This window comes from Schistocerca serialis, chromosome 5, assembly GCF_023864345.2.
Source record: "Schistocerca serialis cubense isolate TAMUIC-IGC-003099 chromosome 5, iqSchSeri2.2, whole genome shotgun sequence".
NCBI classification, from domain to species: domain Eukaryota; kingdom Metazoa; phylum Arthropoda; class Insecta; order Orthoptera; family Acrididae; genus Schistocerca; species Schistocerca serialis.
In genome coordinates, this window is record NC_064642.1 from 171,017,542 (window position 1) to 171,034,715 (window position 17,174).

Sequence of the window (17,174 nt, forward strand, 5' to 3'; positions counted from 1 at the left end):
TTAAACCCAACCAACCTAAGGACAGTACACACATCCATGCCCGAGGCAGAATTGGAATCTGCGACCGTAGGAGCAGCGCGGTTCCGGACTGACGTGGCTAGAACCACTCGGCCACGACGGCCGGCGTCACGCAGCGGCTTGATGTGCTCGTTTTGTACTCATGTTGCAGAGCCTCATTTATCACCCTCCACCTTTTTGTATAGATGCATCAGAATTGATTTACGTGGAGTATTTGCGTTTAAAGGGGTTGTGGTCGTCTGCTGGAGAGGCCGCTGAACTTCTGCACTACATGTCCCTGGTTCAATCCCGAGTGTGAGTGGGAAATTTTCCTCGTTCCAGTTCCTCCAGGACGCCCGCAGTACCATTCAGCCTGCTATTAAACTGAGTGCTAGAGATCTTGGCCAGGGGCGAAATGGCGAACGAAAGGCAGCCCTCAACCTGCAGTCAGGCCAGAACTCGTTCACCGGTTAAGCGACACAGACTTTGCCTTCATTTAGCAGCACATAATTGGACGTTTATGCTTTTGCTGTGGTGTGTGGCACCACACAAAATAACTCGAAATAGTTCCCATACAGTATCAACATACTCGCATGCTCGCAGCGTCTACACCTATCAGAAATATTCGAAGAAAACGCCGAAGTGTGCACGCAGCAAGTCCCAAGAGGGGTGCAAGAAGGAGCGGGGAATTAATTTCCTTATCTGGCTTCTTGAGTGCCTTAATTAACGGCAGTCGCCACGCGAGAGCCCGGGGGCCGCGTGCGAGCCTCGTATTACGCGCAGTACGGGGGCGGAAGCCACCGCCCCCATGATGAGCGCAGAAGACAAATAACTGCAGCAGCTAATAACAAGGCGGCCGAGCCGAGCCGCCATACTGGAAAGCGGAGCGCAGGCAGCGCCGTGCTGCGGGGACTGCGGTAATGAGACGTGGCGTCGCTGCTGCCCGCCAGTTCACTGATGAGATTTTGTGTAATAATCAGCGGCATACAGATGGTGTCAAGTAATTTGTGCACATTTCAAATGTGTATCAACAGCATAGAAAATTCATGTTATTGTATGAATATAAGTGGTAGACACGCCAGATTTCCACTAGTATTACGACTTACTGCGCGTGTGTTACTACCTGCAGTTCCAGACCAGTTGCTCTACCACTGTTCAGACTCTTAGCTATTATTGGAATAATAGGCTTTTCGATGATGACGATGACTGTTTTACGATGCTAAGGTTCAAGATCATTGGCGCCACAGAAAGTTACTAGAGAACGCTGATAATTCCAATAGCCCTGTGTCGAACCGCCGTCGAATATGTAGAGCATTGTGCACTATCTCGTCAGGGATAATTTCGTCTCTTCCGCTTCAGCTCGCAAGTTTGTGTATTTATTTCAATAATCCTACCCAAGAATATTTGGCCCATTTTTAAGATACTCCACTGAGTTGTTCCCCGAAGAACGTCGTACTTTTCTGTTTGTGGTAGCGCTGAACGAGTGAATTTTTTTATTCAAATGCACGAGCCGAACTCAGCCCGTTGCGGTATATTACGTACGTCTTCGCCTCGTCCACCAAGCATAATTAGCCCATGTGCAAAGATAATTCGTCGGCGCAACCTTTTAGACTCACGGCAACTTCCAAATTTATTAAATATTATTAAATATTAAACATGTGACACTGTTATACCTGTTTGTCTTCAAACGTGTAGATTTCCAAAACTACTATCCTCAAAAACCAGAACGCTCGAAAACCCGATTTTATTCATCGAGTATTGGAGAACGAGAACACTTAGTGATTTGCGACATTCTTTACTCATAATATCAAAACTTTACGAAATCTTCTCACTTACACCCGCCCACATTATGATGATAGGGAAAAAGTGTTTGGCATGTTACGTTTTCGCTGTTCATTGTTGCATCAGACGTAACGTTTTAATCTATTACTTCTTGGCTAATAGCTGTATTCGTGACACATGTTGTAACCATTGTTTGCATACTCCCTTTAATGTACATGCAAAATTATATTATCAAAAATGGTTCAAATGGCTCTGAGCACTATGGGACTTAACATTTGTGGTCATAAGTCCCCTAGAACGTAAACCTAACTAACCTAAGGACATCACACACACCCATGCCCGAGGCAGGATTCGAACCTGCGACCGTAGTGGTCACGCGGTTCCAGACTGAAGCGCCTAGAACCGCACGGCCACACCGGCCGGCAAAATTATATTATCATGTGACACATAGTTCAGGATATATGACGTCATAAACATTGCTATGCGTGAAACTGCCGCGTCATTCGCAAAGATTAAATTTATTGTAACTAAATCGCTGGACCGATTTGGTTAGCGGATAGCTTGAAACCTGAGGTAGAACATAGGCAACTTTATAAGATGTGTCGTGCTAGATACTTATTGATTCTAAGAATATCGTGTGAATTAGGTAAAATATTTACTTCTTGAAAAAGCCACTTACTCTTTGACTTTTGAACTTATCATGCTTGTGAAAATGCTATTCTTGGCTGATATGTTCTCCGTGATGCGATTCAGAACAATGAACACAATCTTTATAGATTTTTCAGTGTATTTAAACCACACTCTGTACTGTTCGTTGCATGATGTACAAGGTGTATAGTATATAGCTACTATGTGGAATGTACAGTATTTGACAACTTGAGCATTTAGCGACTTGCAACAAACTATACACATAATTTCAAATCTTTAAGAAAATTTTTCTCTCTTACAACCCCACAAAATGATGAAGGGAAAAACGTTTATCGATGCTACATAGCAGTGTCTTGTAGTAAAGATGTAGTATAAGGCATTATGTTACAATTTATTACTTCTTTACAACTAACGGAGAAGGTTAAAATATGGACAGTGGTCTAAATATGGGCAAGGATGCCTGTGGGCGTAGAATGCGCTGCCACCTGGCTGTGATATATGTAAGACTGTCCCCCCACTACCTCCGCGGACGACTGTAAGCAATTGGTTGTGCGAAGGCATATTGTTTGGTTGCAATGAGATTTTGCGCGAGAAAACCTCGTTTCTGTGGACTGCACTCTATCGACAGGTATGTGCTTAACCATTTTCATTACAGTTTTACTTCGCTCTACACTCAATATGTTAAAGTATCCGTTTCCCAGTTTTCATTGTTCTGTCTCTGTTTCGTAATGACCGTTAGGATCATTTTGCAGTCACCGCAGTGTGGTCCAAATATCGGTTAGCATGGAGTGTCTAAATATGTGATGTCCCACATACGGACCAATTTATATTCCTATAATTTTAGTTGAAATCTCCTCAAGATTTGTTTTTCAGGGTGCCACGTAATAAGCCTAAATACCAAGACAAAGGCAAAAGGAAGAAGTGAGAGCAAGAGAAACAAAAAAGAAAATCCAAGGAAGAAAAAGAAAGTAGACCTATGTTCGTCTGACGAGTTATCTAATGAAGATGAGCCTACCCTAGACGACGAGGAAAGTGATTTCGAGCTTTCTGAAGACTGGACGCCTTCTGGGACAGACGTATCGTGCATATTTTGCGACAGCACGTTTTCGATCGATGCCGATGGAGAACTATGGATTCATTGTATCCAGTGCCGTGTGTGGGCGCATACTGAATGCGCAGGGATGAACAATGAAATTTACATTTGTGATTACTGCAAATAAACTTCCACTTCAAACATGTTTTTAAATATTTTTCCTTCACGTTAAAGGTAGCCCACGTTTGCACCCAAGAAAAAATCGGCGTTTTTGTACTCATTTTTTAAATAAATTATTTAAAGTAAGGCGAGTGTTTTCTAATTGTTTAACATCGAAGGACACATGTTATCGTACCACCCCAGGATTTCTTCGACGGTTTAATCATTAACAAGAAAGCGTTACTGTGTAAAAACCTTAGCTAACCGATATTTGGGCCTCCTGCTCTAACTGTATTCACGATACATTCCATAGACAGTGTTCACATATAGCACTGATACATGTGCAAAACTATATCATTGTATTTTAAGAGATATAACGTCATAAACACTGAAATACGTGAAAAACTACCATTACATTTGAACTTACTGCTTCTTTGACAATAACTCTGTTCAGAACACATTAAACACACAGTATCCTGTTATTCCGGTGAATATACTTACAAACTTATGCCACAGAGAGAGACGGAGGAGGATGAGGACAGAGAAAGGGAAGAGAAGGAGTTAGGCAGAGAGAGGAGGAGGAGATGGAGAGATTGAGGTGGAGTAGCAGATGGACAGAGAGGGGGAAAGGAGGAAATAGAGAAAGAATGTTTGGCGGTGGAGGAGGTGCACGGAGAGAAGTAGGAGAAGGAGATAGGCAGATACTGAAGGAGAAGAGATGGACAGAGAGAGGGGGAAGGAGGAGATTGACTAATAGAATTGAAATAAAAAATATACTCAGGCAGCACCGAGAACTCAACTAGTATACACTGAATGCTAACAATCTTTAGCTGCTTTTTCGCAAGAATAGAGTTACTATGCTAACTGCAGCCGAATTCCACACAACGAAGGAAGAAAGGTAGGGATTTAACATCCCGTTGACATCGAGATCTTTAGAGACGGAGCATAAGCTCGGATTGTTTCAAGGATGGAGAAGGATTGGGCCGCACCATTACAAAGGAACCATCCCAGCATTTGCCTGCTGCGACTTAGAGAAATCACACAAAAGCTAAATCTGGACGGGCCGGCGCGGATCTGAACCGTCGCCCTCCAGAATGCAAGTCCAATGTGCTGACCATTGCGCCACCTTACATCTGAATCGTCAGCGCTCGTCATTGTGAATCTATCGTCTGTGCAGGCTCTGTCCACCAAAAATACAATACACTTAAACTATAAAAACATGCCAGCACTCAGACATAACAACTATAAATGCATTTAGTCTTTACAACGAATAGCTAACCACCTAGATTTTGATCAGTGACGCGCCTCATACGCTACATCTTGCTGACACTGATTGAGTTCAAGGCATCTCACAGCATGCGCAGCTACACTGCTAGCATCTCTAGTACTCCCTCTAAAGACAAGTCTGTAGGTACAAATTCTTTCACAAACCGAACTTGTAGTTTCCTGTGAAAATCCATTCTTCCTACGACGTCCGGCGAAAAAAAGGACCCAAAAACATAAATTCCACTCAAAACACCTGTACAGTTATAATCGAGAAATTGAGCTGGTGATGACGTCACAGCCAGAGCTTCCTGGCAACAGATGGTAGCATCTGACGTTGCAGCAGTCCCTTCTGACACTAGAATGTGGGATCCGGAAGTTGACTCAAACAGTGGCCGAGGAATCCGTAGTTCGTAGGTCAGGGTGAGGTGCCACTTCATTCCCCTGGACGCGGGTTGCGAAAGTGGGTGACGACAGCAACCGTATGGCAGATCGTAAAGTGTTTAGTTACCAATTTCCAGGCTGAGAGCACTTCAAAGCAAAGACTTAGATGTGATGAAATTTACCAAATATATTTTACATCAGTGAGCATTTGGGAGTGAAATTACACTGTCTTAAAGGTGTAAATCTTTATATAAAATCAAACAACACTTAAAACCCTTTAGAAGTCTATGAAATAATTTATTTAAACTCACAGTAACACTCGACTGAAAGTCAGCTGGGTGCATCCAGTGACATTTAAATCAGTGTTAAGAACGTTTTAAGAAAATATGTACACAACAACTGCAATAATAAACTTGAAGGTGAAACTGTTACTTTGAGCAATCTGCTGGTTTGCATGCGGATTGCACCTTGCGGTAGAACCCGTGACACCCCATAAGCACACGACCAAGTAATCAAGCTTAACTAATTGTAGAACTTATACATAATAAAATCAACACACACAATATTGCTTGCCAACAAATAGCTTAATAGATACTCACCTTACTTCAGTGCGACCCAGTTTTTAGTGTAAAAAGGGACAAGTAAAAATTCCTGTTTATACGGTGATGTAACAGAGAAATACAATACGTTAACACAATTTTGCTGCATTTGCAAGAAGTAGAAAATTCTTTGCTCGCAAAACGCGCACTGCCAGGTTTAATAAAACAATCCCATTAATGGATTAAGGAGAACCAGGCTGGGCTAACTACAAAAGGAACACCCGCAAAACCTTACGCCGTCCACAACGGCTAAATTTACTGAATCTAAGGTCGTATGTCCTTATTCACTTCTCTCGACCAAGAGCCAATACAATAAACAGCAAGCATGTATTACGAAGGAAGTTTTACCATGGGAGGCTGAACCTTACCAAATAAATAATTTAAAGAGCGAGACGATAAATAGGGGGTATCGGATTCTCTCAGATTCTCGCATGTACATATGTGGTGAAGACCTTATTGGCTAAAACACTGAAGAGGACAGATAGTGGGAGCCAGATACTGCCCGTTTCTGAGTTCTAGCAGTAAAGGACTCCACTGTTTGTTAATCACATTAAAATAGAGTTTGGAATGGAGGCTACTACATTATTAGAATGCATCTGACTGCTAGGCACTTGGAGCAACCACTGTCATTGGTGATGAAAATCGTACACGAGGCTCACGCTCACAAAAAAGTACAAATTCACTTCTTGCTGGGAGCGCTCTGTGGAATACTTCGATCTGAGACTCAGCAGGGGACACTTCATCCAGGAGACGGACCTCCGGCTCTGAGGGAGAGCAGCTTTCGATGCTCTACAGATCACTACATTAGCCACCACAGCAGCGTATGAGTAGACAGCTGATCAGTTATTTGAAGAACGGTTATTAGTATTTGCACGCTCAACATGCACTCACTCAAGGCAGTAGCTAAATGCTGACTCGTTTGTTCTTTACTTCCTTCTTGATTAACGAACGGCAATCGATGTGCAGTTTCCATGAACGTAGCTGCTTTCCCAAAGTCATGATGATTCTAACCTGTTCATTTCAGACCCATTATGCGACCTTTTCCAAGGTGCTGATACTTTAATTGATTGCATTGCCAAGGATCTCTGTTATCCTGAGGGGACAGCCGCCACCCAAGGAACATTACATTCAGGGATGTCTTACTAGTGGTCCACCACAAGGTTTCTCTACCACTCACTGCGCGAAATAAAGAATCCAACAGTTAAGGGAACTTGCATCATCTGTATGTTTTGTGTTAGTATACACATGGGTACTTCATCCAAGCTTACTTATTTTGGTTTTTAGGTTCTGTCCGGTTTAGTGACTTCGCGCCCTGTGATTGGTAAAAATATTATTCTACTTAGCGCATAATTATTTAGAGGTTTTTTTGTCTGCAATATTTGAAAAACATTCATACACATAGTTTGCTAACGAGTGTGCATTGCCTGTGTTGCTCAGAAATAAGATGCAATGTTCTATCGGATATGCACGCATCCGACAAGCGGGAAATCTGGGTTCGAGTCCCGCTCTCCCACAAATTTTCATTGTCATCATTCCATTCTGCAGTTGGTGTTTGCCCATATTCGCAACTGCGAGTACTTTTAATGCACTCACAGTTCACGAATCCACGTCCAGACAAAAAAGAAGTTGCGCCCCAACCTGACCTAAGAACGGCCGATTGCTTCGCGTCTGTGGGGGGACAACTTCCAGCTCAAGCATTGACAGAGGATATCGTTAGATTGTTGGACTAACAGAAATTCATAATGAAATAAGAAAAAGTGTACTATAACTTCAAAATTAATAATACATACGTAACTTACCACATTTTAACAATCGGGGTGTCACTGGACGGATAGCGGCAAACGTGCGAAGTTTAATAGTTACACGATGAACTACTTTGTAATCAAGTTGGTTTAAGAAATCTATTGAAGTACACCACCATGTCGAGCTGGAAGCACTTTTAGAGAAGGTGATTAACAGTAATGTAAAATATAAGTATGTAAATGAGACAACAGTGGGTGATGACACCAAAACTTGAGAAGAAACAGGAAACCATCTCCTATTAGAAACACTCTGTAAATGCGTACAGTTATGAATGACATTGAAAACAGTCAATCTCGTGTACCAACTAACGTACAATTAGTCCCGATTTTCTTGTTTTCTTCAATTGTATTTTCTGTAAAACATACCGTAAATAACTAATTTTCAGAGTGCTGGTAATATGGGTTCTGATTTTGACGATTTGTGGCGTCTCGATCCAGACAGCTGGGACAGCCGCTGGGCAGGAAGTTACGAGTGATGAAGGCAGCTGGCTCTATGTTTAGTGGCTATTCAGCAGCGTTCGCTACTATCGTCTACAAAGTTCTTTGATATTAACTTTGCAGAGCTGATGTTGCGTGGTTCTTACAATAATCGAGAGTTATGCTAAGCATGGAATGGTACTGTAAGCAATAATGTTAGTCCGATTGTACGCACGGGGTTATGGAACTTCGTTGGAATTTCGACGAATTAATGGTGCAGTTTTCTTCGATGAATTTTTTGTATTCAGTGGAAATGATCGCTGGTATTTTATCATGAAACTGCTTATATGAAATCGATGCTCTAAGCTTCCTAAAGATTGATCTGATTAATGTTGCCTAAAATTAACTCTAGTTAGTACGTAAGTCGATCCAAGTATTGCCAAAATTATTTAACGTATTCCACCCAGTTAATGAACTTCACAAATTAAATAAGTAATATAGGTTGTATAGCGTCATTTGCGACTCCAATAAAAGTGTTATTGGGCCCACGATTTGCTATACTTCGAAACATCTTCTGTGGTCGCTGTAACAATTCGGTTTTTCTAACAAATGTGTTTGTGAGGATCATAAACAGTTCTCATGTCTTACATTACTGCTATTAAATAGTATTAAACTACAAAGACAACTGACGATTTTTTGCTTCCTACTTCATTCCTAATGTTGTTCCAGATGTAGGTACTTAAATTTTACTTACTGCGCTTCACTGGCACTGCATGCAATCTTAGGCTTACTCACTGTGTGGATGTATTTACACCTCGTGTAGTTAGTTTTGATGTTGCGAGATGCCTTCGTCGTTTGTTTTCTGTGGCTGTAAAAGCGTCAATCATTCCTCTGTGTGTGCGTTTCTAGTTTTCGACTAAAGTTTGTGTGTGTTTGTGTGCGAGAGACAGAGAGGGATCTGGTTTTTTGGTGGCTAGATGTACTGTTGTTTACCTACTGTATGTTCAATTAGTTTAATTAATATTTGGTAGCTGATATTTGTAGACAGAGAGAGAGAAAGAGACTTTAAGTTTTTTTGTGGCTAGATGGGATGTTGTTATTTGCCTGCTACATGTTTCATTACTTTAAATAAAATCTGAATACTGATGTTTGCTTGGTTCTTTATTATGTGTTTGTTTTCAGTGACTGCCTTTTGAATTTGGACGTTTTCTTGTAGTATTAGAAGATGTTTCTTGGTGTTGTTTCTGATTACTTTAGTATCTGTTTCTATTGCGGCTGCGGGAAAAGGTGGGATGGGGCGGGGGGGGGGGGGGGGGATGGTTTCTTGTCGGAGATGTTCTGCAAACCTTGAATGGCTGGAGCCATACTTACAAGCTCTATTGTGTCCCTTATATCTTGTCTCATGGGTCCTTTTGGTGTATCCTAAGTATAGAGGACACATGCATTACACTGGGGTTCTGAAATGTTTGTCTTTGTAAGAAGAATATATTTTCATTAACGTTTGACAGGAGTCAGTCTCCTTTGCTTAATATTTTTTAAACAGTCTCTGTGAAAGGAAGGAGAGAAGAGAAAAGATCTCATACAGCTCCTTGTGTTTAATGTAATGCAACAGCAGCTGTACTCTTTAACATCCTAGTGGGAATTCATGGACCGCCAGCGATACTGTAAAGGCCCGTCGCTAAAAGAGAGAAGAATATACGATTTTTCTCTTGTTTTTCGTGAGAGCGCGACTTCCAACACTCTCTTGTTTTGTCCTCTTCTCTTGGTTGTCGTAGCGAACAGATACGTTAGTATGTTAGAATTAAATTAACTCTTTGTTGTCTGAGAGAAATTAAAACTATTATCTATTTAGAACTATTGTAATTACTTTAAATTTACCCGCTGATAATGACTTTTGGTACTTCGAAATAATTTTCAGGCTGGAACCGGAGGAGTCAGCAAATCGTTATGAAGAGACGTAATGGCCGAATGTGCATTGCCTTCTGTCATTAGTTCGTATCGGTATTGCTCACAGCGATCAGCAGCCCTGAGATTAACCGCCAATCATTTTAATGTATCTTGCTTTAATTTCATGCAAGAGATTTTGCGAATGATTCTGCCATTCGCCTCTGAACAATGATGTCCGACACCGGCCCTGGTTTTACGAGGGTAATCCTAAAAGTAAAGTCTCCTATTTTTATAAGGACATAGACCTGTTTATTTCTACAATGGTTTACATCAGTTTACAGTTTGAATAGTTAGCTATTTTTCGACATAATCACTATATCTGTCAATGCATTTTTATAGACGCTGTGGCAGTTTTTGTATGCCCATGTCATACCAGCTCGCCGCCGTGCTTTTCAGAAACTTACGAACCACTTCTTTCACTAAATTGAACTCTCAGTTACTCGAATTAATTAATATGTCATCGTTTCTCTTTGTGTCTGAAAACGCTTTTTCCGCTAATCATCAAATGATTGTTGCCTCCCCCCCCCCCCCCTTTGCAGTTCATTACAACCATCTAGAATGAAATTTTCACTCTACAATGGAGTGTGCACTGATATAAAACTTCCTCGCAGATTAAAACTGTTTGCCGGACTGAAACACGAACCCTGGACCTTTGCCTATCGCCGGCAAGGACGCTACTGTCGGAGTTGAGCTACTAAAGCACGACTAGCGACCCGTCCCCACAGCATTACTTTAGCAAGTGTCTCATCTCCTACCTCCCAAACGGCACAGAAACGCATGCTTTCGGAGGGAAAAGTCCCGAATTCGAGTCTCTGTCCAGCGCTCAATTTTAACGTGCTCGGGAAGTTTCATTATAACGATCCTTTCAGATCTTATAATGGCCGATTGTGAATTCATCTGTGTATTGTTTCGTAATATTACATCGCGTGGTCGGTCACATCCTGCTTATCGGTTACTCTGCAACTTCTTTTAAGAATAACAGTGATGTACAGTCTCATGCTGCTAATGTTTTAGGGGAGACCCTTTTGTCTTCCAGACGCCATTTAACAAGTAAATGTTTCAGCAGCAATATGTGGACTCGGAGAGATTCAAACAATTTCCTAAACATTTCACAATTTCGTTCGCAGTGTTTATATATAAGTTTGTATACGCAACATGGTCATTTTTATCTACGTATTATAAGCTATTTACATACGTTAATAGGAGAGTTGGAACTTTAATAGTGGCAACTATTTATTTACAGCTCGTACAAAAGATATGCGTGTTTCAAAGTTTTACTGACCTTCAAATTAGTCATGAGCATTGTGTATAACCCGTTGCCAGCGATTTGAAAGTCGTAGGATACTCTTAGAAGTGCCAGTTGTGTTGACTGTTCGAGCGGCGCTGTCTATTGCCCGATGAATTTGTAACAGTTCTGAAGCGAATGCCGTGAAATGTTTCCTTCAGTTTAGATATCGAGTTGAACTCAAGAGGACTTGATTCAGGGGAGTGCAGTAGGTGGTACAGCACTTAGTAGCCCCATCTGTCAGGCAAATCAGTAACAACTTGCACTGTACGTGCATGAGCACTGTCCTCCAAAATGATGGTCAGGTCCTGCAGAAAGTGTCATCACATCTGTCTTATGCTGTTCATTATTTGAACACAACCTACGACCAGCTTTACTTGTTATTCAACCTTCAATAAAAAACTTTTTCTGGGGGGATAAAATTTCTAGGTGTGGATTATTCCTGGGTGGACGCTAATTATTTTTTGATTTATCGGCGTGGGGGTGGGGGGGGATGATTTTTTTCTCCGATGGGACCATTTCTCCCCCAGACTCGCCCCCAGTTACGTGTATCGTGAGAACTGTAAGACAAAACTGCCATAACTTTATGTGCACCTAGAAGGAGGGAGGAGTCACCTAAAATAGGAAGTATCCAAGCGTGGATCTGTATCTATAATAGGAAGTATCCGAGAGTGCAGATGCATGAATCCTAAACTTGAATGGCACATTGTGTCGTATTGGATGACGTGACGATTTCCATGTTGGATGACGTGATTCCATATGTCATGTTATACATGACATTATGTATCGTATTACTTTTATTGACGTGGTCTACTATACACTAAAGCAACAAAGAAACTGGTATAAGCATGCATATTCAAAGAGATGTAAACAGGCAGAATACGGCGCTGCGGTCGGCAACGCCGATATAGGACAACAAGTGTCTGACACAGTTGCTAGATCGGTTACTGCTGCTACAATGGCAGGTTATCAAGATGTAGGTGAGTTTGAATGTGTTGTTATAGTCGGCTCGCGAGCGATAGAACGCAGCATCTCCGAGATAGCGATGAAGTGCAGATTTTCCCGTACTACCACTTCACGAGTGTACCGTGAATATCATGAATCCGGTAAAACATCAAATCTTCGACATCGGCGAGGCCGGAAAAAGATCCTGCATAAACGGGACCATCGACGACTGAAGAGAATTGTACAACGCGACAGAAGTGCAACCCTTCCACAAATAACGGCATATTTCAGTGCTGGACCACCACTAACAAGCGTCAGCGTGCGAACCGTTCAACGAAACATCGTCCATACGGGCTTTCGGAGCCGAAGGTCTAGTTGTGTACCCTTGATGACTGCACGACACAAAGCTTTACGTTTCGCCTGGGCCTGATGTTGGGCTGTTGATGTCTGGAAAGATATTGCCTGGTCGGACGACTGTCGTTTCAAATTGTATTGAACAGATGGACATGTAAGGGGATGGAGAGATCCTCATGAATCCATGGACCCTGCATGTCAGCAGAGGAGTGTTCAAGATGATAGAGGCGCTGTAATGGTAGGGGGAGTGTGCAGTGGGAGTAATATGGGACCCCTGATATGTCTAGATACGTGTGTGGCAGGTGATATGTACGTAAGTATCCTTTCTGGTGATCTGCATCCGTTCATGTCCATTGTTCATTCCGACGGACTTCGGCAATTGCAGCAGGGCATTGCGACATCCCACACGTCCAGAATTGCTACGGAGTGGCTCCCACAACACTCTTCTGCGTTTGAACACTTCCGCTGGCAACCAGACGCCACAGACATGAACATTATTGAGAATATCTGGAATTATTGGCAATGCGCTGTTCAGAAGAGATCTCCACACCCTCGTACTCTTACGGACGTATGGACAGCCCTGCAGGATTCATGATGTCAATTACCTCCAGCACTACTTCCGACCTTAGTCGAGCCAATTCTACGTCGTGCTGCGGCACTTCTGTGTGTTCACGGTGCCCTAGATGATATTAGGTAGGTGTATGTTTGTTTGGCTCTTCAGTGGATTAGATGACTTGGGTACTAAACTGACAAGTAAAAAAGCGCGAATACGCCCCCGTGTTTTGATTTAAATGTCTTTGAAATTGCCAAATGTCTCAAAAAAAAGTTCTCTTCTTTTACATCCATAACTGTGCCCAAGAGGTACTAACCTTTCTCTCTGCACTGCGACGGAATCATATTTCATTCAGGTAAGTATTGAACTTTTAAATACTGATGAGATTGAAGAGATAAGAACGGAGGACCGAAGTGGTATGTACCACATTGTTCATCGTGGTGTCACGCTGTACGTCGATGATGGTCGCGTCTTCTACGTGAGTAGACTTGGGACCAAACAATCTTTAAAGTGTCATTTTATTAAGTAAACCCCATGAAAATTCAACAGAAGGACCTATGCTTGTAATCATTCAACACAGGTCTGCAAAATTAATTTCCCAAGAAATTGTTTGCAACAGCAGTAAGAAAACTCTCTGACAAGTTTCTTCCCTCAATGGCGTTGAGAGGCCTGTGGAAGAATGTCCAAAGAGGAATGTAATCATAAATAAGTAGAAGATTTATGATCCACTTTTATTTCACAGGCGGTCTCATCCCTGTCGTGTCACCCCGACAAGAGATATCTTTCTCATACTGCTCTGCAGATGTTTCATTCTTTCTTGTTCTTTTTTCTTTCTTTTTCTTTACTGTTACTTTGCACAAATGTATCATCTGTTGTGTTTTACGCTGGGCCGAAGAAAGGATGTAAAAATTCTGTTTACAGCAGTTCGCCATTTATCATTTCTTTCCATTACGAGTTTCAGCACAAAGAGTTGCCGAAAGAGGGACGCGCGGGCAGGGTGAGCAAGCGGACAGCAGGTTTCTGACGAGAGATGGGGGTGACGGTGGGAGAGGATGGGTGGGGGTTGACGCAGGGGGAAGGGGGGAGGGAGGGGTGGGGACAGACGTCGCGACGCCACGGTGACACTGCGCGCCGGCTGCTCGTAATGAAATTAGCGACGCCTGCGGCGGCTGCTAAGTGCTTATTAGATATTCAGTTGCTGGAGCAAGTGTATTACAGGCGCGATTTTATTTATGACGCCGTTGGCTGCAGAGGCGCCGAACGGCTGGCTGTGGCAGTTCCTGACACCGGTGGGGAACGAGCGATTGCCGTGCTCTTCTGGCGGTGCGTGCTGTTGCCAATAACGTCGCAAGTACTTTTGTGGCGACTGAGTCTGACGAGTTAATTTGTTGCGGGAGTAATTAATGTCTACGGCTCCCGCCGTGCGAACAGAGTTATCCGCTTTTCCCTAAAGACGTATTTAACCATGTGATTTTGCCTCAAGTCGGAACTCCCTTAGGCTTCCATTTTGCATAAAGGTCCCAGGGGCCTCCACTGAAAGCCGGCAGAAAAGTTACTGTTGAACAAAACTAATGCTTCCCGCGACTGTTTATTATCGTACTTCTGTGGTGCACGAAAAAAGCCAATATAAAAATTAATTACGTCTATGAGTGAATAATACAGGACGAAAGTGTAGGAGACCAATTTGTATAGAGGAACGTGTCAGTACAACAAGAAAAACGTTATAATGGTCGCGTAAATTGGAGAATGAGGAAATAAAATTTTCTGTGATTGACTTTTGCATTTGTATTAAAGATATGAGAGAGCGAAACGTCTCGTTACGTAAGTCAAAGTACCTAATTTGGCTTCAGTTAGACACTGAACTGCTAAAACTTAAAATGATTCCTCAACTGATAGTTTTCAAAGAAAGTTATTATGAAAACTCTTTATAATTTTTATTTATCTGTTCCTTCCCGGGCATAGAATACGTCATTAGCGGTACATCAATAATTGAGGGCCCGCAGGGAGTTAAAACTAAAGTGCTGAATGAACATTCACTTAGAAAAGACCTGATAGCCTGCTGTATAAAAAGCAAATTTACTTTTGGAACAAGAATTATACTTTAAGAAGATAGGATCTGTGGCTGTTGGCGTGTGATCGAATGTTCTAGTCAACGTAATGCTACCAAATTCTGATGAACTACAAGGCCAGTCTTGTTAGTATTTGTGAGTAGGATACAATGCCTAGCTCCTTCAAGTAAAATAAATTATTATCAGTGTCCAGTGCCGTTTTCATGAACCATGACACTTCGACAAATTTCTAAGTCTAGTTCGTGGTGTTGCGACGTCTACACTATCTACGACTAAATGTGGATGATACTATTTAGAAACAGCTTATAGAATATCTTACTTTGCAGAGGAAAAATGTGAAATGAAAAGAATTGTTACATGGTAGAAATGTTTTCCAGAATATACTCTGAATGATACAATGTTAACAGTGCACTAATAACAGCTCTTTTTGCCTTATTAAGTAGGGAAAAACGCTTTTCAGACCTTTAGCCTCTAACCAACCCTGTAATGGAAACTCGGTGTAACTTTTTACTAGATTTTAAAATTATAAAATTGCCATTAAGGGTGTTGCGGTCCTTATCTGAAACTGCAACAAATATTCTGGGGAAGTATGGTCTCTCCCGATGTGAAAAACTGTTAGAGGATACAACATGGTCATGCAACAAGGAACAAATTTTATATTCAGATTTAAAAATGTTGCAGTAGAGAAAAATCTTGTGCATTGCTGCATTTAATTGTGTATATGTTACATTATTATCTCACTAAGCACCAATAATCAGTAAGTGAAATTAAATTAAGAAGAATTATTAGCAAAAACCAGTTCCAAGGTAAAAACAATTTGAAATAGAAGATATTGGCGACTAACACCATGCAAGGAAAATTGTAAAGGCGATAAAGAAACTCCCTCCACTTGTAGTTATCATTTTTCTGTGGTACAGGACTTCCTTCCGTATCAAGGTGTAAGATAATGCACGACCAACGAAGTATAGCTTAACTGTCCACATGTTATGTTATCAGTTTAAGAATATACACAGTGTGAGTCACCTAACGGTACCGCTGGATATATTTCGTAAACCACATCAAATATTGACGAACCGATTCCACAGACCGAACGTGAGGAGAGGGGCTAGTGTAATTGTTTAATACAAACCATACAAAAATACACGGAAGTATGTTTTTTAACACAAACCTACGTTTTTTTAAATGGAACCACGTTGGGTTTGTTAGCACATCTGAACATATAAACAAATACGTAATCAGTGCCGTTTGTTGCATTCTAAAATGTTAATTACATCCGGAGATATTGTAACCTAAAGTTGACGCTTGAAATCTCCGACGTTCAGTTGCGTGTTGTAACAAACACGGGCCACGGTCGGCGAGCAGCATCTGCAGGGACGTGTTTACGATGACGACCGTGTTTACGAGTGTGGCTGTAGTGCACTGTAGTGGTTTGGTCTAGCTGTCGCAGTGTCCGCATGTAGCGCTTGCCGCTATTGTTATTCTGCATTCGTCTCCGCACGCAGACCAACTGTAGTACACCGTGTTACCAGACGTCTGTGATAGTGTAGTGTTGTAGGAACTGTGACCATGGTGTATTCGAACTCTGAAAAGGCGGAGATGATGCTCATCTATGGCGAGTGTCGACGAAATGCAGCTGAAGCCTGCAGGGTGTATGCAGAACGGTAAACGGACAGAGAGCATCCAACGTGCCGCACATTGCAAAACATCTACCGCCAACTGTATGCAACAGGTATGGTCGTAGCACGCAAACAGTTCCGTAACAGGCCCGTCACAGGAGAAGCGGGTGCAGTTGGTGAGTTAGCTGCTGTTGCCATGAACCCACACATGAGTACACGGGACATTGCGAGAGCCGGTGGACTGAGTCAAAGTAGTGTCATGCGCATACTGCATCGTCACCGCTTTCACCCGTTTCATGTGTCACTACATCAGCAATTACA